The sequence below is a fragment of the Dermacentor albipictus genome, unplaced genomic scaffold, assembly GCF_038994185.2.
Source record: "Dermacentor albipictus isolate Rhodes 1998 colony unplaced genomic scaffold, USDA_Dalb.pri_finalv2 scaffold_17, whole genome shotgun sequence".
In the NCBI taxonomy this organism is placed as follows: domain Eukaryota; kingdom Metazoa; phylum Arthropoda; class Arachnida; order Ixodida; family Ixodidae; genus Dermacentor; species Dermacentor albipictus.
The window spans coordinates 10709035-10729648 of NW_027225571.1; the positions used below are offsets into that span (position 1 = coordinate 10709035).

The 20614-nt window shown below is 45.6% G+C and overlaps 1 long non-coding RNA gene across 1 annotated transcript; it reads left to right on the forward strand.

The window, feature by feature from the left end:
- Positions 1–5150: 5150 nt before the first annotated feature.
- Positions 5151–12018, forward strand: LOC139051969 (uncharacterized). The gene is made up of 3 exons (XR_011509636.1): positions 5151–6343; positions 7303–7427; positions 9477–12018. It is a non-coding gene; the product is annotated as an uncharacterized lncRNA (long non-coding RNA).
- The last annotated feature ends 8596 nt before the right edge of the window (positions 12019–20614 follow it).

Here is a 20614-nt window from a genome sequence, read left to right on the forward strand (position 1 = left end):
GCCCCTTAGTAACTCAGCCTATTCAAGAATCATATTTACCGACTCCATGGCGGCTTGCAGGAAATTGTTGCACAACGATCTCCCGGCCCGCATTTCGACATTTATTCAAGAGCACCTTCAGGGTCCTCTGGAAATCATCTGGATACCTGGTCATGATGGACTGCCGGGAAATGAAAGAGCTAATCAGCTCGCCTGCGAGACTTTGAACCAGGCACCCTGCATTCCGCGACCAGCCCAAACGAAAAGGTGGGCTCCCCTGCTTCTGCGGCCATATCAAGAGGCAAGACGCAAGTTCCCCAAGCTCAGCAAAGTGCTCACCCGTGAACAGGGTGTATTGATTCGTCAGGCCCACACAGAAACACTCCCTACACCAGCGCGAATGCACCTCCTCCGCGGACTCTTACCTGAAGATCCCCCACCCTGCCGATATTGTGGAGAACACCCGAACACATCCCATATCCTCTGGTCCTGTGGACCACCCCCACCTCCCCTTCCTGCCCCCACAAATCTTTCCCCTAATCCCCATGCCGGGTGGCTGACAGAAGCAGCCAGCGCCGACGACAAACGGTACCTTGCGGCGCTTATCAGTGCTGCACTGAAGAATGCCGCAAGCGAGGCTCTGGACTGAGGGCCTTTTCACCATACCAACCAACATGAAAATAAAGTTTTTCTCTCTCTCTCTCCCTGAAGCAGTCGATGCGTGCGCCTAATATATGCCTAGTATGTCCTTTTGACAAACACCACACACATGCAATGGCCATATATACGTACGATTCTATAGCACACAGTGGCTGATGACCTCTCAATCGGTGTTTTTCACCTACGCTCGACCGGTGACTATGTAGAACCCAACAATCGAAATGTCGCAGCATGTTCCTTCAGCGAGCCAGAGCCGAGCCCGGGCGTTGCATAGTGCGGCTCGGGCCGAGAAATCAGGCCTGTGAAGGGCTTACCATGGGCACACTGCTTGCCCATCCGACTTGCGAGCAGGAAGTCTGCATCCCTCATGTTCCACTGCCGTCGCGCGTCGTGTCCTATATGTGCGAATGGAAGCTCGCGAGGGAAGCCGACGAATGCGCGTGAAGACGGGAAGCGGACAGAAAACGTGCTGTCTTCCATCGCGCGAAAGGCCGCAGGGGGGGGGGGGAGAGACCGAGGGGGGCGGATGGCGTTGTGCTCCGGCAGCAACTGGGCATTTCGGGATCGGGTGCAATGGGATCTGAAGATATGGAGGAAAGTGGGGAGGCTGGAGGGGGAGGGAGGGGGAGCGAGCTTGAACGGAATCTGAAAACGGCGCATGCCTTTGTGCGCGCTGCCTTCTGGCCACCCTTGCGTTGAAGCGATCGACCGCACGAATGTCTGATCGCTCGGTGCTGCTGCCGCGCTTGCTTACACCGCCGTTCTTAAAGCTAGTGTGCGCCCTCATCCCAGTGTGATTTCTTGATGTTCGCTTATGCGCGTTGATACCATGCTTGTGTTTTCGCTTAGTAAGCGAATGTTTCAAGTTTATACGGCCGATGAAACTGCTATTCTTACTTCGAACAGCTGACTACTAATTTGATAACGCCATCTAGGCTTCGTCTTTGGGGCGTAACTACCACTGTTTTTAATGAACAACGTCGTGAACTAGGATAGGTATACATTTCTATCGTGCACAACATTCGGGATCGGTCCATATATTTAGGCTGTAATACCTTGGCGGCGGTCCACATCTTTACATTTAACTGTCTTCGGGATCGGCCTATATTATTGGTTTTATGGATAGCCAGGAAGGAAATGGTCTGGCAATGCCAAGAATCTCATTCCAATAAATGCGCATGTCCCTGTACTTTCCGTCATCTGCGTTCTTCGCGGAGTCCCACCGAGTAGGGTTGCCAAATCTCGAGTGGATGAAATCGTATAAGGTAGCGACGGAAGGAGGGGGAGATATGTGCTTGTCATGCGACGACTGACCCTTTTAGTGCCACTATAAAGCCTTCACTTTGTACCTGCACCATACTTGAAGAAACTTTTTAAATGCATAAGCATTCTTTGCTTACCCAACGAGAAGAATCGTACACCTATCCGACCGTCCATGGCGTAAGACGCATTGGAAATAGAGCTCGCCGCAGGGAGCAAATTCACTTTCGTGCTGCCGGTTGCTTCATCGCCAATGATGCGGCGAGAAGACAGCGCTCACGAAGCTGTCATTACACGCCGCACCATCCTCCTTTCACAGACCGCTTTCAAGATATGGGCCCGCGCATCGGTGTTCAACGTGGAGAAGCGATAACACAACTTGCGGAGGTATCAGCAGTCAAACCTCCTTGTACGTAACGCAGGCCGCTTTTAGGGCACGTTCTGCGCGGGCTTGCCATACGCAGGCGCTGCCGTAGTACGTTGAATCACGGTTCATAATGGTTTGACGAGGATGGATCAGGCTATAAAGAGCGATGATAGATTATAATTATCGGAACGTAATTGGCGCACCTGGCGCCGCCACCTGCAGTGCTTTGCTTGCTTCATTATTGCATCTTGCACTGCTTTCCGCACGAGTTCGTGTCGCCAGAGCCCTGTCGTTTCTTCTGAACGGATCAAATTTCATAACGTTGATAATGACACCGAGCTGCGTGGAGATGAGCCAGTGGCACAATGCTACGTAAAGTTGGCCAACTCGTAGGAAAGTGTGTGCGTGATATTTTTCTTCTACTGCCATGTCGCAATTTTAAAGGAAAGTAGAGTGTGATTATAACGACAGAAAGCTGATCTATTTGGTAAGGATTTATAATGCAAAGAAGGGATAAGGCGCGCAAACACGGACACTAGAGAAGAGAAGTGGACAACACGAATGCTGACTGACCACTGAAGGAAGCACTGAGGTGTGAGTGAGTGACGAAACTTTGTTGTGAACGCCTGCAGAACGGTTAGCCTTCCCCTGTTAGGGAGGCGTTACCGTGACGCGGCCATGACGTCTTCGCGGCGTGTGGCGCCTCTACTTCGGCCGCGGCCGCACTATTCCCTTTGGTCGACCGCACACACTAAACATTTTTACACCCTTATGGGTGTTAATAGGGGTGCTTTCGGCATTTACACCCATGCCCACACCCTTCTAGCACCCTTTTCGGCCAAAGCACCCAATCACAAGGGTGGATACCACACATAAGGTGTGACTTTGCTCAAAGAAGGGTGTTAAATCGACGCCTGAAGGGTGTTGAACGTATTGATGCATAAATCTGAGTAACGTGTACACGTCCACGCATTGAGCAATGTGTGTATGTATTGCATTTTTAATGCGAAAGCGTTTCATGGCCTTTCAGGTAGGAAAGGTGGCGTTCTCCGCAACAACAATCCATACGGGGCCCTGCTCATGCCAATCATGTCATTTCCCTTGAAAGCATTCAGAAAGCATTCAGAACCGCGCCGCCCGTTTTATTCTCTCAAATTATTCACTTCATTCTAGCGTCACGTCCATGAAAAGAACACTAGGTGAACCTGACCTTTGGTTACGTCGCAAATACTTTCGTCTCTGTCTTTTTCATAGAATATGCTAATTTAACCCTTCTCGTAAAGAAAATCTTTTCACCACACCAAGTTCTCGTCTCGCATCGACCATCAACCCAAAATTGATGTGCCATTCTTCCTTTTTGCCAAGAACAGCCACTGAATGCAACCGCCTTCCCGCCTCCACAGTCTCAATTTGTGACACCACTAATTCAAGGTCGCCGTTCAAATTATCTTATATTTTCTATTTTTGCGCTGCATTGCAATTATTCCATATTTTCACCACTTCTTTCTGTTGTGCCTACTAGGCCTTGAATGACATAATAAATAAATAAAATGTGAAGTCATTACCGTCTTGTATGACGTCAGTAGTGATACAGAAGGTAGTAAATACAACAACGTTAAGTATGAGCAATTATGGGTAAATAATGTGAAATAATGTGAATAAGGGTGGAATAAATTGCATTAAGGTTCGTACAAACTATAGCACGGTGTATTACGGGAGATTAAGGTAGAATTGTGAAGAACACGTGACAATGTATGAACTAACGTATCATGGTCACGTGACAATTGCAAGTGTAGATGCGTGAAGTGATTAAGTTTTCCCATTCCTAAGTGACTGTCGATATTTCTTCAAGGATTCTGATGTTACTGGCATGACGGCCACTCCAAAAATGTATCATCCAGAAAAAGAACGCCCTTTCACTTACAATTCCATTATCATTATTTTTCGTGCTCACAGGAATATTAACATGCAATTAAACACTTCTAGAAAAACTGCAGTAGCAGAGCGAAAACACGAGAGCAACTTGCGCAATTCTGCACTAATATTTCGGTGCCCTTAATAGCAGAACAAAAAGTGATGAAATGGAAGAAGCTGTTTGGATACATTGCTGAACCAACAGGGACGTGCTGTTGGACGAGCCTCTGCTGTACAATGGCATCAACGTACAATTTGCATGGTGAATCCATAAAGAAGACTTATAGAGGTGAGACCACGTTGGAAGTTCTCAAACCCGAATTTCCACGTACCGTGCCTAATTCATTCAGAGGTTTACTAAGCTACTGATCTGCTTTCTAAGTGCTTTCTAAGTCCTCAAATACAGCTTGTAAGGCTGAGCCTATATATTAAGGGCTGGTGTCGTCAAAGATGTAATTTCTTATCCAGAGCATACGCACTTGCAAACTCAGTCTTCAGTCTCCTCATGAATGTTTACGCGTCGCTGTCGCACGACCAAGATGTGAGCGTCTTTACCGAGCCATGATATCGCTGAAACTACGCTGTGACCTCGCAAAGTTGCTTCGTTCGGACGCAGCGAATAATCTAATCGCACCAGCAGAAGAGCGCCGATCGTCTCGCTCACGGTCCCGATTTGTGTACTATACCCTCAGTGATGCAGCACAGACTGCGCCCCCCACCCCAAAATAAAATGCCCGGCACGAAACGTAGTAGCAACTACCCGCCTCACCGCTCTAGTTAGAGACCACAACGAAGCAGCAGCAAACAAGCGGCCATGCGAGCAAGCAAACCTGTCAGAATAAACGTTCAATTTGCGCGGCCGCCCCATGCCCAATGAAAAGCGACCGGAAGTGACGACCGACGCTGTACCATCACTTCGGCGCGCGGCAGGACGGGAAGGCGGAAGCTGCGCCATCATGCTCGTTTTCGCGTGCGTTCGCGTCGCGCGCTGTGCGAAGTAATTGTAAACGTGTGATTAGTTTTGCGCGCGGGGTAGAAAAAGATGTGGCCCATGCTTTGTGTATTACTCGTGCCCCACTTCAGAGCAAAGCGTTCGTACGCACTGGAAGATGGATCCACGAAGGCTGAAACGAGAATTTGCAACGTGCCCGGTCGGTAGTACTGGCATGATGGAAACTTTCAGGCAAGTGCCCGTTTATTTGGTATTTGTTTTGTTCGCTTTAGAAATATCTCACTGTGATCTCGTAGCATAATTCATAATTCGCTAATGTAAGAGCAAGAGCAGCTGCACTCCTACTAGGGCAAGTTAACTACCTCGATCGCGTCCCGTGTGACTAATGTTTGTCAAATCTACATCGGGCGTGGTGCGCCTGCATAGTTACGCTTTGTTTCTCAGCGCTTGAACGTTCATTGATGTGATTCTCTTGTGCGTTCAGCGCGGCTGCTTGTAGTACGGTCGTTCGCACTTCAGTTAAATGTGGTCGACCACTTTTGCGTCGCGTAGAAAAAGGACTGGCTTAGCCACCTTTCGAAGGAACCGGCGCGGTATTGGTTCGCCCTGATGCGGTCGCGTGCTGCTGTTGCTGCTTGCCGGACGCCGTCAGCATTTTTTCGGCTCGCTTTGTCTGTGCGTGTGCTCGCGCTCGGCTTGATTTGTGTGTGCGCTCAGCTCAGCTCGCTTTGTGTGTGTGCGCGCGCGTGCGCTCGGCTCGCTGTGTGTGTGTGTGTGCGTGTGTGTGTGTGTGCGTGCGTGCGCGCGCGCGTGCGTTCAGTACATGCCGGTTTGTATGGGCCGGCGTGTTTGCGCGTGTCTAGTGCGTACGTGTTTTGTGAGTGTGTTGTCTGTGGGTCGCTGTGTGTGCGTGCACGTGTTAGCGTGTCTGCCTGCATGCATGTATGTGTGCTTGTTTGTGTTCATCAATGTGCGCGTGCGCGCTTTTGTGTCTGCGCTTTGAGAGTGCGTATACTTGTGTGTGCGTGTGGGTGCGTTTTGTGTGCGTGCGTATGTATTGCATGAGGCCGGTAGAGTTTTACTCGCAATAAAACTCTACCGATTTGGTGCAGCGAGTGTTCCCGCCTGAAAGCCGAGTTTGGTTTCAAGCCACCCTGGACAACTGCTGTATGAGGCGCCGTTTCTCGGGAGGACCAGTGGGAAGGCGCCAAGTATACGCTTCGCCCTTTTTCCTCCCATGCCCTGATGAATCGATATCCTTGTTTTTTATTGTGAAAGGAACGTTACATCCAGAGCATAAATAAATGATTAAGAAATCTGGTAGTGTGTTTCGCCATTAAAATAATTCCGATCTTAAAGACGTGGATTTCCCATTAGCCCACATTTCTTTTGACGCAGACAACCGCTGAAATTGTTAGCGGCAGGTTATTCGAGACGTTCTACGTATATAGCAATTGTCTTCAGGAGCTTTAATGAATATTGAAAATTTGAAGTGTTGTGCTTTAGAGGTATCATATACAAGCTTTAGGTCTCCGGGTAATTTGCATGCCCTTCGAGAGCTGTCGCCTATAGCCCTATTGAAATTCGTAACTACAGTTTGGAGCACTGGGGAAGCTAGAAGGCTTGTCCTGGCTCTCGAGAAAGTGTTTAAGCTGGAGGTGTAGGTTTAGGAGTTTGGGGTTGGTAACACAAAGGATTTTTTATGCCTTAGCAGTAGGAGTGACACAGGATAAAAAAAATGTATGTGTGTCAAGCACAGGTAGCTGCTCATGTGGTAGGAGCATGTGTGTGCGTGTGTGTGTGTGTGCGCCCATGCATGCGTGCGTGTGTGTGAATTCTCTCCTGAAAAGGGAGTATGTGTGTAAGTGAGCTATTTCATTGCTGGTCCGTTTGCCAAGAATTGGCGACAAAACACAATAATCAATTTAACGTGAAATAATAAACTTCAAAGCATACTGGCGACAGCAGCATACAAGCATGCAGCTGTGTGACAATCTTAATGCATGACTGCAACATCTGGAAGGAGGCTTGCTTCTTCTTCAGTAAGCAGCACAAAGTCCATATTCTTGGCTTTTCTCGTGCAAACCAAAACGAGGCTCATTGCCAATGATCTTGTCTTTTGCTCTAATAGCATTTGTTTATCTTGTACTTAGAGCGTCGTTTCTCGCAGGTCATGCAGATGGTAGCAGCAATTTCACAATGCCCAGCCTTGGCGCCCCCCATCAAGAGCAAGCCACTTGCGTTCGCCTTCAGACAGATGGTTAATGTCTTCTTGAAAGCGGTTAAGACAACATTGTAAGTAGATATAGTTGTGTAGGTAATATAATAAGTCGAGTTATAATTTAAAACTCAGGCTCCTTGGCCGCCTAAGCTTGATATGATGTGCAGTTGTCTGCGGTTGTAAATATTGCCGATGGTACAGTGCATACTGCAGGTATGACTGCTGATCCAAAGTATACATTTGCATTTTATTGATGGTCTTTCATAATGAGGATTTTCTTTGTGCAAGAATATTCACAGAATGCCGGGGCATTGTAGCATCATATTCTTTATTGTGCATTCACCGCTAATTTCGTATGACCTTCCTGCTACCAATTTATTTGCAGGAAAGGAATATTTGTTTACTCTCTGTAATGAGCTTGTTATTTGTTCATTGCATTACACTCTTCTACCTTTAATTTATTCCCATATAATTATCAAAACCTTAAAATTTCAGCTGTTTTTATTTTGAATACAATATCAAAATGCACCGGATTGCAATCTAGACTGCAAGGGATTTGAAGAAATTACAAGAAACCAGGACCTCTCGGGAGCGTTAAAAAAACGTTTCCGCAGGTAATGTGCCTAATTGTACTGAGCTAGCTGCTCACGAAAATTGCAAGCATATTTCATTTCACAGTTTTGCAGGATATAGCAGGCCTATCATAGTCTCTGAGCACAACCTTACCTCATTTGCATCATGAAAATGTCTCATGCTTAATTTGGGACAAGTTTTGAAAAATGAATGTATCATAATATTGAAACTACACAAAGTATTGGTTGAGGCTAGACAGTTTTCAAACAACTTGACCATGTTGAACTTAGCCATTACAGGACAGAAAAAAAAACATGCACAGGAGCACTCATTCAATGAAATGTGATGCTTGTGGTTATTTTCCACATGCAAAATGTACTTTTAAGCGAGAGGGGGCAGGTAGCCAATTTACAACCATTGTGACTCGTGCGAGTAGTAGCAACACAGGATGAGAAATGGTTGTGTCTCTGAGGTTCATTGAATATGTGAAAACTCATATACAGTACCCCCCCCCCCCCCCTATGAGGGGTAACCGTGCAATGTTTTGGGCAAGAAAGACGATTGTTCTAGGAGACAAGAAATTTCAGGCTCTGGTTGAGAGGCTACAGAAAGAAGGACCATGTAAATAGTCGCAGATTAACATAAACTGCATCGAAGTGGCATCACAGTTTAGAGCATGAAGTGGAAGCATGAGGAAGGATCATAAGTTTAAATAAGGGAATACTACTTGTCAGTGCATTGCCAAGCTAACCCATTGAAAGAAGGGGGCGTGCTCTAAGAAAAATAATTGACAACACATGCTAAATTTTCGAGGAAAGTATGCCAAAATGCCCATTCTTACTAAATTAGTAAATAAGAAATACACGATAAATTTTAGGATGCAGAAAGTGCCTAATAAACTGCATTGGAGAGTTGGATATTGTTGGGCTAGATGCATGTATTGCAGGGCAAATGAGAATACCAGTGGGGATTCCCTCATTTTCATTTTGTCTGCACTCTCTGTAAAACAGTTCTCTTTGTCTGCTATTGTAACAATGTTGTGTAAAAATAGTCATTTTTTAATGCCTTGTGCATTTCACTCTTAATGTGCCATATCCCGTAAGCTTCTCACCTGCAGTATTTATAAAGTGTAATGGAGATATATTGCAGATTTCATAATGTCAATTTTGTATTAAGGTCACATACACACTCTTGGACAAATGTCTGTTGTTGAGAGATGTCATTGGTAGTCTTTAAACTTTATTCACTCTTATTTTCTATGGTGAAAAGGCTACTGTAAATTTATGTTTTGCTGCTGTATGTGCCTTGTGTTCACAATGACATAGTGGTTTAGCATTCACAGTAACATGCAATTCCTTAATTTGCAAAATAGAAACTTCTCCAACCTTTCACTTGTCTTGCCCAGTTGCCTGAGTAGTGCATTCTGCCCAGTCACATTAGTTAAGTTTGTTACTTTGAGGAGCTTGTTGCTTTATCAAATTTTCCGCAAAGTACATGTGTAATTGCACGGACTGAATTCTCATGATTCTCTTCTTATTTTGCTAATGCAGGATGCAAGATTCCGGCAATGCCATGCGCTGCATTTATTGGTCAAGATGCTCAGAGAATGGAGTCCCTGCACCTCGTGGTTAACCGTGAACATTTCTTTTTCTTTTGGAAAGCTAAAGGCCATTGCTGCATCACTTGCATTTTTGCAGCATTTTTCTAATTTTGAATCAATATTGGCTGTTCAGTATAAAAAATGACGTACAGCGTGAAGGACAAGGACTGCGAGAGACACACTCCACTGACTTTCAACAATATTTTATTGCGTTGCCACATTGTGTGTGTATACACAGAGGGGTCATGCGCAGAAAATGAAAGCCAGTCACAAGGGGTGTTCTAACAGCAAGTCATTGTAAAAAGAACATGGTCACTTGAAAAAAAAAACATCACAATTTCTATCTGTTTAGATACAAAATTTCACTAGGGGTCAGCGTGATAGAGGGGGCACTAACGCACACACTACCCAGTTTTCTGGTGAAATCGGCTTCAATAATTTACCGGGTGAGCTGTGTCTCGCTAAAACTTCCGTATCTTAAAGAGGGGCATGCAGCCGCAGTCCCGGCAATGAATGCCCAAGTGGCCTTGAACAGTGTTATTGACGTTGTTATAGTGCTCTCTTAAACGATTATTTAAGCGCCTGCCTATCTGTCCAATGTATTTACTGCCTCAAAATGGGAATTTGGGAAACCACATTCGTTGCACACATCGCAAAACGTTTTCTGTGCCCGGCAGAGCAACAACTCTGACGTGATTTAGGCGCATTTACACACTTACAGAGCCTTGCCAGCTTTTCCGGGGCTGAGAAAAAGACTGTGATTTCTGCAGGTTCCCTAATCTTTTTTAGCCTATGGGAGACATCATGAACATACGGTAGCACTGCAAACCTGTGTCTTTCAACTGGCTGGTTCCTTGACCGAGCGCGCTCATCATGTTTTGTGCACTTCAGAAGCTGTTCCGCTATGGCTGAAATTAAAGCCAAAGGGTAGCCAACCCAAGAAAGGCAATCAGCCTGTGCAGCAACGCTATGTTGCATCTCATGTGAGCAAGATTTATTGAGGCTGTTAAGGAGGCAAAGCTTTACAATATCTCATTTGACTTTGTTGGACATACAGGCAGGCGCCTAAACAATCATTTAGGAGAGCACGATAACAAAGTCCATAACACTGTTCAAGGCCACTTCGGCATCCATTGCTGGGACTGCGGCTGCGTGCCTTTCTTTGAAGGTACGGAAGCTTTAGCGGGACACAGGTCATCCGGGAAACTATAGAAGCAGATTTCACTAGAAAACCGGTTAGTGTGTGCGTTAGTGACCCCTTATCGTGCTGTCCCCTAGTGAAGTCTTGTATCTCAACAGATAGAAATTCTCATGTTTATTTTTTTCAAAGCACGATGTTCTTAGTACAGTCACTTGCTTTTAGACACCCCTTGTGACTCATATTCTGCGCATGCCCGCTTTTGTACAAATACACATGATGTGGCAACGTAATTAAATATTGTTGGAAGTCAGCGCAGTCTGTCATCTCGCAGTTCTTGTCATTCAAGCTGTACGTAATTTTATCTCATTAATTGCAAACTATGCCAAGAAACTACCCTTGTTCAGTATAATTATAATGTTTGATACGACCATTTGCTGGCAAATGTTAACAGTGTGATATTTAACTTGAACTTTTGCATGACTGCCTATGCCTGTGTTCTTTTAGTAACCAGAGTATAGCTAATTTATTAAACCATATTTGCTAATTTGCATGCTCACATGCTATAGCATGCCTTAATCTTGAATTACTGCATCTAAGTGCAAATAATTTAGAAATTTACTATGTATTTTAAAAGACTGTCCACATTTTGTGCTCAGCAAAATCGTTTAATCAACACTGGTTTGTTCTTATCAGGCCTCCTACTGCACTTTGCACCCAGGCACTAGTAGATGTGGAATATGCACTCTTTTGATTTATACTTAGAAAAGAACCTATTTTCAAACTGCATATTGTATATGTACCAGTGCCTTAGAGTTACAAAACAAAAATTTATAGAAACTGGTATTGTAGTTAGAAAAACCGCTATACAGCACCTTTAGCCCAGAGAACTCTCGTTTCACAAAAGAATACAAACTATGTAGGCACTAAAAAATTCTACATATTTTTTGTGCTCAAGTAATCTTGTTGGAAATAGAAAATTAGCAATAAGGCTCCTGGCATAAACCTCACTTAAAGCATGTCTATGCTTGGAAAGTATTGTTTCAGTCTGAAAAATGTTGGCCAGTTAAGCTTTACATCGACTTTCCAAACTTTTCATAATGCTTTGCGATTACATTAGTGTACAAAATAACAGGTGTCTTTCTTGTGCGTTTGCTCTGCATTTCAATTGCTTCCCTAATTCACCTTTGCAATATGCCTTTTTTTAAGGCATCAAAACTTGAATTTTCGTTCACTGGAGCCTAATACTAAAAATTTAGTCCTTTATGTGGCCCAAAACACTGCGAATCAACCCAGGCTCTTTCAGTGCCGCTATACATAGTTTCTTCTCTAATAACAGATTTGATCAATACATATATTTAGGTACCTTTGTGGGGAATGTACATGTTCTTGTACTTACCGATGTGTTTGGTGATTGTGCATGTTTATATTACATGTGATTTATGTATATGTTGTACTCTGTATTGCAGCATGCAATAAATATATTTGCATTTTCTTGAAAATGCAGCATATACTTACCAGTCTCTGTTGCATGTTATTTGGATATGGAAATCGTGATAACCTTGGTGTTGATATACATGCTCAAAAGTGTCAAGTTTGCTAGGTTGTATATGTGTAGCGAAGACAGGTTTTCCAATATACACCATGAATTACTAATATGTAATGTGATCCACACGTATAGGTGTTGTGTATGCCCATCGAAGCTTCAAGGCCGGCTGTTCGACAGTGGGTTTGGTAGCCGAACTTGAACCTTCTGGCACACGCAATAGTTGCGCGTGGATCGGTGTACATAGTAGTAATTGAAGGCGTGTACTGCCGAATCTGCCTTCCATACACGCTAGAAATAAAAGGGTGTACACCCTTCCAACACCCACACATATGGGTGTTAATTTCGACGAGCACCCTCAAACCCTAAATTTATTTTGCTGGACACCCTTCCTTTAGGGTGCTATAGTGGCACCCCAACTGTAGGGTGTAGACAACAGCACCCTTAGGGTGTTCGTCTGGCGACAAACTGATTTACACCCTTAAGGGTGTTAAAATGTTTAGTGTGCACCTGCCCCTCTTTTGGGGTGGCAGCCTCCCTCCGGCTTCGCTCGGTCGTTGCCTTTCGAGGGCCGCCGAGATCTGCTGGACGGCCTGGGTTTGGACATCTTGGTCATAGCATCTCGTTGCGGCCTCGAGCCGCGGCGGGATCGTTGTTATTGTTGCAGCTTCATGCGGATTCTTAGCACAGTCCCAAAGGATGTGAGCTGCAGTGGCTCTTTCCTTTCGGCACACACAACACAGATCCCTTTCATAAACACTTGGACACACGTGCCTCGTCAGCACCGGGGTGAATGACGACCCCGTTTGAAGTTGTCGGTATAAAACCGCCTCCTTACGAGTCAAGCCCGGATGAGGTGGCGGAATAGTCCTTCGCTCTAGTCGGTACCATTTCACAATTTCGTTGTAGGAAGTCATTTTGTCCTTGGTTTCCCACCACCACGACGGGTCGGCTGTAGTAGCAGCGGCACGGTTGGTTTGTCCTCGCGCCGCCGCGTTCTTGTTTCTGATAGCCGCGCGAGCTGAGCGGTCCTCTGAGCCTCGGCGATCTCCTCCAGGGTGTTATGCACTCCCAAGGCCAGGAACTTGTCGGTGCTTGCGAAAAAAAATATGACGCAATACTCATCTGCGCATGCTCCGGAATGGAAGCACTAGGTGTCAATCCGGTACACGTGCGGGTCTACGTGAGAGGTAACTGTTAAGCAATTTGATCTCTTTCTATCGTAAAGTAATCGGAGACTGACTCACGCACGCACTTCCACCATTATTGATATGCCATTCCTCGACCATAAGACGCGTTTTTTTATTCCTATGCGTGTACAATCTCACGCATTCATCTAACTCATGCGTGCAATCACAAACTCAGGAGTCTTGGCTATTTAAAGAAACATTTGCAGGCGATCCACCGGTTAACGACATTTTATGTTCCTTTATCCTCTGATTGATACACCGCCCCGTTTGCTCTACGTAAAAATGGCTACAGCTAAAGGGAACTTTATATACCACACCCAAATGACAGTCAGTAAAATTGTTGTATGTGCTTCACTGGACAAATATCTGTTCTTTTTTTGTCGTTAATAACGTGACCACACATATATCGCTAGGGTCCCCCTCGCGGTACATTATGTAAAGAAAGAAAGTGCTTCCTATAGAAATCACTAGACCAATAGGAATTATCACTGTAATAACAGGAAGCAACGCAAAACGGCGGAGGCTCGCAGGGCTTCATTCATCGTTACTACGAAGTCCCGTCGCAAAATAAAGTGAAAGTGCGAAGGCTAACACATTTATCCCTGTCGGCGAGAACGGCGTCGTGGTCAACAGCATCCGCCAAGGTTATTGGTCAAAGATCATACTGGAGTGTGCAAGGACACCGATGACGCACGAGCGCGCTGCTGTCGAGATGTCACAATTGACAATTTAACTTGAAAGAGCGTAGGTTAGGGCGTGTTGGTATTGCATAACTGAGGTTTTTAGCGCACGAAAAGGGACGAGAGAGAGAGGCAAGACGCGGACACAGCGCTGTGTTTCTCGCGCTGTGCCTGTGCCTGTGGACACAACGCTGTGCCTCTGTCTCTCGTCCCTTTTCGTGGGCTAAAAACCTCATTTATGACAATTTAAGTAGGCTACCGCATACTTAGGGCTAGCAGTGCGAATATTTGGTTACGTTTCTTTCTTGTCTTTATTAGAGAAAGATATTAACCGGCAAGCAAATGCAACCAAGGAATTTTCGCTAACATTTAGTCGCATTCGAACATGCGCAAAGGAACAGACCTAAGCTCGTGCATCTCATTCTCCTTATTTCACGCATCTCGATTTTTCAACACGCGCTACCTTACTTTAGTTGCGCAACAAGCAGCGTCTTATTATTTTGTTATTGTTCGTGCTACTCTTCCCTTTCCAGCCCTTTCTAGATCAAACTTCGTACGAGCCTATATGACGCCGCTTCTGGTGAAATAGTTTCACTTCCTAAACACTTTCACAAGGAGTGGGACTGCGAGGACAACATTCCAGTACTAGAGTAAGCATAACATAGTGGTTGAAGATCAAATCAATTTAAAATTGTAGCAAAGGAAAAGAAACAAAGTTTTGGAGCACCAATTTCCATATTTGGAGCTCTCTAAGTGGCATCCTAGCCTTCGGAGTTTCACAATTCAGATATGAAGGACGTCTACACAATAGGTGATTGCAAATATTACACTACTTTTCCTTTTGAAGATGACCGCCGAAGCGTTCTTTTTTTGAAAACTGCCACTCAATTACCAGAAAACCAGTTCAACAGCTCTACGACTACACGAGAGAAGTCCGAAAAAGGACCAGATTTATAAGCACCAAGTAGAGAAACATGAAACTGAAGGTCAAAATGAATCAGTAAACAGCTGTGTTACATATGCTTTCTAGACTTACCCATTTGATCTAAATTACACTTCTTGTCTGCCACTTACCACACAAATGTGATGGGGAATTCAAATATGAAACTTTGAGTCATGCTGATACGCGTGCACTTAAGAGGGAGATAGAGAGAAAAGATGCATAGTAAGGAAGGGAGATCAACCAGAGGAAGTTACGGGTGGCTACACTGCAGGGGGGAAGCAGTGTGGGGATAATGAGAGAAAGAACAGAACGGGAGGTAGATAGGGGGACCGACGATCACAAACAAAAGGCGTACACAATAGAGCGGCAGGGCCTGGCGATCTTAAAATTTTTCATGAAGTTGCGTAGACCACCAAAAGTTTAGTAGCGAGAATAAGACCTTCTGCGCGGAGGCTCTATGGGAGCGCTGGCATATAGATTTTAGTTCTGATGGTGGACGATTGTTCAATTGGTCCACCACCTAGCACTTCAGTTGCCTCTCGGCACGATTGCATGGCCAGCCACAGAAAAAAGTGTGCGAGTGTCTAATCACAGCTGCGCGTGTAGCACAGGTAGCTGTTAGCCAATGGCGTCCACTTCAAGTTTTGGGCCACTCTATACTGGGGTCACGAGATTCCCTGGGATGCATTGTACGCGTATGTGGCTCTAGCATATGCCGGAGCGCCACGTTAATGAAACTAATGCACACGCGCCATATCATTCGATAGCAAGATCCAATATTGCAAATGTGTGTACGATGTTAGATACGGGACCTTTTTCTGAGCCTGCTTCGAGTACACAAGACCACTTCGAATCGCGTCACACCTAATTAGGGAGCGCCGAAGCACATCTACCACGGGCCAGAAGCGCAGCACGTCCAAGCAAGTCGACGTCCCCCACCTCGTGCTCCGCATGGGGACCATATGTCCCACTGCTTGACTCTTCCTGAAAGTGAAAGGGGAGCCTGGGTGAGGTAACCTGGGTCCCTAGCAAAGCTGCTTTGTAGCTCTGAAAGGTCGCTCTAAGACAACCCGTCTCCTCCCCATCCCACTATTGTGACGGCGTTTGCAAGACGCGAGGCAACGACGGCCGTAATGCTCCGTGAAACCCTGGGAGCAATCCCCCCGTCCGCCTTTGTGATGGCAGTTGCAGACTAGGAAGGCAATACCGCAGAGAAGTACTCCCTCGGACAGGTGGAGACAAAGGAAGGGTCCTCTGCGCCGGGTGCGACTTACTATCGCATGGGCGCCTACCTTTGGCCGAAAATGAAGCCACGTGAGCGGGCTCGCCAATTGGCCGAACGGGACGTGACTTCGATACATCGAAGGGCTTAAAAGCCAGAGACCGGGAGCAGCAAGACAGCATGCATTGATTCATCTCTTTCGAGCTTCTTGCCACGGGCCGCAGCGTCCGAGTTGCTGCCGGTCCGTAATGACTTTGTGACTGTTCATTTCTTTGTACTCTCACTCTAAATAATGTAAATAAACCTCCACTTTTCATCTCAAAGCCTTCCTGAACCTCGGCCAACTCTCTCACCCAACGGCAAGGTCCTAAATTTGGGGGACAGCAATTGGGATATTCCTCCAGATCCAACAACGGGCTTTAGAATTCCGTGGCAAGTGGGATAATTGGAAGTGGAATTTTACTTTAATTGACCGTCTGCTGTCTTTCTTTGTTCGATTTATCATGGCGTTTTTACCAGTTCGGATGCCTGGAACTGCAAAAAACTCAATATTTAGTTGGAATTATCTTTAAGTTTGAATTCTAGAAATGGCCGAATAGAAAACAGCACTATGGAAAAAAAATAAACGAGCTATCGCTTGTAGCATAGCCGACAGCGAAGAAGCTTTAACGTGGAGAAGAAACAGCACGAGAGAAAGACGCAGAACAAGATGGTGGACGTCGAACTGTCACTCTTAGGGGTATATGAAAGAAAAGATCATTCTCTCATGGATTGTCAATTATACTCTGAATTACGACAACTGATCCTTAGAAACACCGTTCCGTCTTCTTAGATTAGACGTACATGTCAAGTATTTGCTATCTTTAGGGGTCTCGTCGCCTGGGCAATGCCATAGGAAGGTTCCGGATGCCATGCAAGATATTATTGCAGAATCACAAAGATTTCCACTGTTAAATTGGAAGTTAAGGTTTTGTCATATTTCTGCGCATTAGATTGCATTAACTGTATTTTTCTTTTCATTTGCACCTTCATCCCAATAAAATCAAGAGCTTGAATCTATCTAACAATTCTCATATACCAACTCAAAAATTTATTTTCGTTCTTTCTTCATTCTTTCTTCTTTTTATTGGATTACCTCAGAGCCAACCAGGTCTCACGGGTCGCCTGAAGGACGAGGTCATTGCCGAGTCTAGGACCTCCCTCGTGTTCCAGCACGTGACTATGGACCTTATGAAAGACTAGGGCGGTCTCGTGGTCGACGCAGGACGCGAGGGCAGAGCTACTTAGACGAAGGTGCATGCCAGAGCATAGACGGTCTTGATGTTTCAATGCAGTTACTGTCGAAAAGAGACGTTTGGATCACAGTGAACTCATTCCCGTCAATATCGGCCTTTGAAATTCTCGAAATGTGCGCAGGTAGCTGAGAGAGTGGTCGCACTCCATCACGCTGGGACTCAAGCGCGAAGTTTCTGTTGATCGACGATGTAGACGTGTACCGTACCATTACCTTTCGTTGCCTCCGCTCTTTCGCAGGTCTGTACCTCCTACACAACACCAACGCAACCTTCGTCTCGAGCACTGTTATGTCTCAAGAAAGGAGGGCACTCGGAAGTTGCTAGAACTATGCCCGTCTGAATTCCACTCAAATCAATGCGCGTCGCGAAGTGCGAGTCATTGCCTGAATCTCCTAATGGGTGCTTTCGATATCGGGGACAAAGGGATACGTGCTCCCAAGAAGGCAGCAAAGAAGTCAGCAAGGTTCACTTGAGGTGGGACATCCGTTTGTGCTCTTCGTCTTTGGTCACTTGTGCGCATGCCAAGTCGCAGTATGCCACGTAAACCGGATTGAGGTGCAGCTGCAACTCTCAAAGCCAAGACGGAAGAGGAGTATTGTGACTCTTAACAGGAGGACCATTTCTTTCGAGTGTTGCTGAATGCGTCTAATTTTCAATTGATTCGATTACGGCAGGGAGGGGGTTGTAGGGGGGCTGGCAAAACTTGTAGACCGGGTTCTTTGAGTGCGTCAGGCCTCGCTTTTGCGAAACGACGTCGTCGTAGCCATCGCGTCAAACGTGGTGCACTTCCGCCACCAGGATTCGAACACATCACGCCATGCCAGCACGTTGTTCTAACCACTACATTGCCGTTTAGTTTTGAGGCGTAGAAATTTTTACGGGATTGAGGGAGCCATGCATACATTTCTGCAACACTTACATATTATCCTCGAAAGCTGGTAGCAAGTTCACGGCGCTTCGCCCGGTCTGCAATCTCAAGCTTCCAGTTGGCATTCGCGAAAAAAAATGTCCCCATATGCAGCATCCCCTCCACTTAGCGGCGCCTACGGGCGCACCATGTAAACGGTTGTCGCTACGACGAACGCCTGAGTTCAGCTCCTTTCGCTGTTAGTTTTTGGCGAATTTTTAGTTACAAAACCGTGACGCATGGACAGAATGGCCCCAAACTGTCACTCTTTAAGATAACTCTGAATGGTAATTATTTATCTTTTCCTAGTCGTTTCCTTACTATCGTATTATTCGTAAAATGCAGAACAATACGCGTACTCTTGTATCACAAGCTTAGTTTTGCTTCCAGCTGTCTGTTCTATATTCTTGTAGGAGTACTGTTTCATTTGCGACCGATAGTATGTTGGGAGTACCTGGCTTACAATCGTCGCCTGAAAACACGAAGCACAGACAGGGAGATCACATGCCCCACTTTTATGATGGCGATATGAATGCCTTGATGTCTCCCTTTTTGCCCTTGGTGTTATCTGACGCCGTCTGTAAGTTAGGAAAAACCAACCCGCCCTACAATAAGTCGTGATGTGTTCAGTGCACACTGCGCTGTATACTGCGTAGTCTGCTATAACTCGGGAAAATTGGTTAGGAGTGTCCGACCAGCGTGCCTGCAGTCGAACGTTAAAAACAAAATGAAGGGATACAAAAATGAATATGGACAAAACCAGGTAACTGTTACACATTCCTGATGATAGGAAGTGCTTTAGAACCGTTATATACGTTTATACAGGTGCCGGCTCGTCCAGATTATTTGCACGAGGATTGCCTCGGGATAGACTACACCTAAAGATGATATGGCATAAATTCCTCGCTGAGAATGATTCTTTCGTGCGGTTGTCTTTGTTATCGAGCTCCTTGATAAACGGCACGAAATGCTCTCACGAGGAACGTGGCTAAGAAAAAGCGACGGTGACTGCCTGAACTTTGTTGTAAGTTGCGAGAATAGCTTTCGGTATATCCTGTTCGCCTCATGCGACGCAGAGTGATCGAGGTCGTGTAACGCAGGAGGAACGTGACGACAAACTTTTCTCAGTTTGCCATTGATACGCATCCGCGCGTTGAATCAAGCGCAAAATTTGCAGAATTTAAGTTTACTTTTCTGGGATACGCCTCGCCGATGTCTTGAGTCTCGACGGCGGGTCAAGCTGACGTGGGTGACGAGGCTGCCAAGGGTGCAAACCCCAATAAAAACAAAGGAGGGGAGCCTGTGATCTCAGAGGTTAGGCTCTGTCTGCAGCTGAAATTTTCATTTGTTCTTCACCTATATACTGCGAGCCCGTTGAATACAGATAAATGGGCACTGTAAATAACATAGCCATGTGGCCCAGCAAAACACTGCGATATTAATTGCAACGTCCAGGCGCTCTAGTGATGAATAATAGCCTACAGAAAAAGAACAAAATGTCCACGTTGTTCAAGCCCTTTTGCGCTAATCTTCAGAGTGCACATGAAAAGGATAAATTTAATTTCTTGTGCTTATGGTTGTAGGTATTTGTATGTGTGTGTGTGTGTGTGTGTGTGCACTCGAATTCATGTTCGCGACCTGATTCATGCCCTTGATTGGAGGTTAATTTAGAGGTTCTCTTAGGTTCAACTAACGCCACTTTTAATAACAAACATACCAGTTACTTCCAAATGGCGAAGCAATTACAGCAATAGCAAAGTGCGCTGTGATTGGTCTCTTTCATTTTGGGCATCTACTCTGGGATTTCGCCTCATAGATTTTTCTGCCGCAGTCCAGGGATTTCTTAAGGAGTCCAAGCGAATGCCGTGCTACATGTGTGGCTTTTCTTTCTTTCGTACGCTTTTCAATTAATGATTATTGGTTCTTTTTACTATTCATTGAATCAGTTTCACGAGATGTTGGTTCACGTTTTAGCGTTTGATGCTACGTTGGATGGCTAACCACAATGACTCCTCGAGCGGCATTCAACCTATACGGAGGTGCGACATATTTTGGCTTCACGGAGCCCAGAAGGCAGCTCCTGGTGGATCGAAAAAACAGTGCCTTCACAGGTAGTAAAGTGTCTTGCGCGCGGGTAATTCTGAATTGTTCCGCCTGCTGAGGCAAG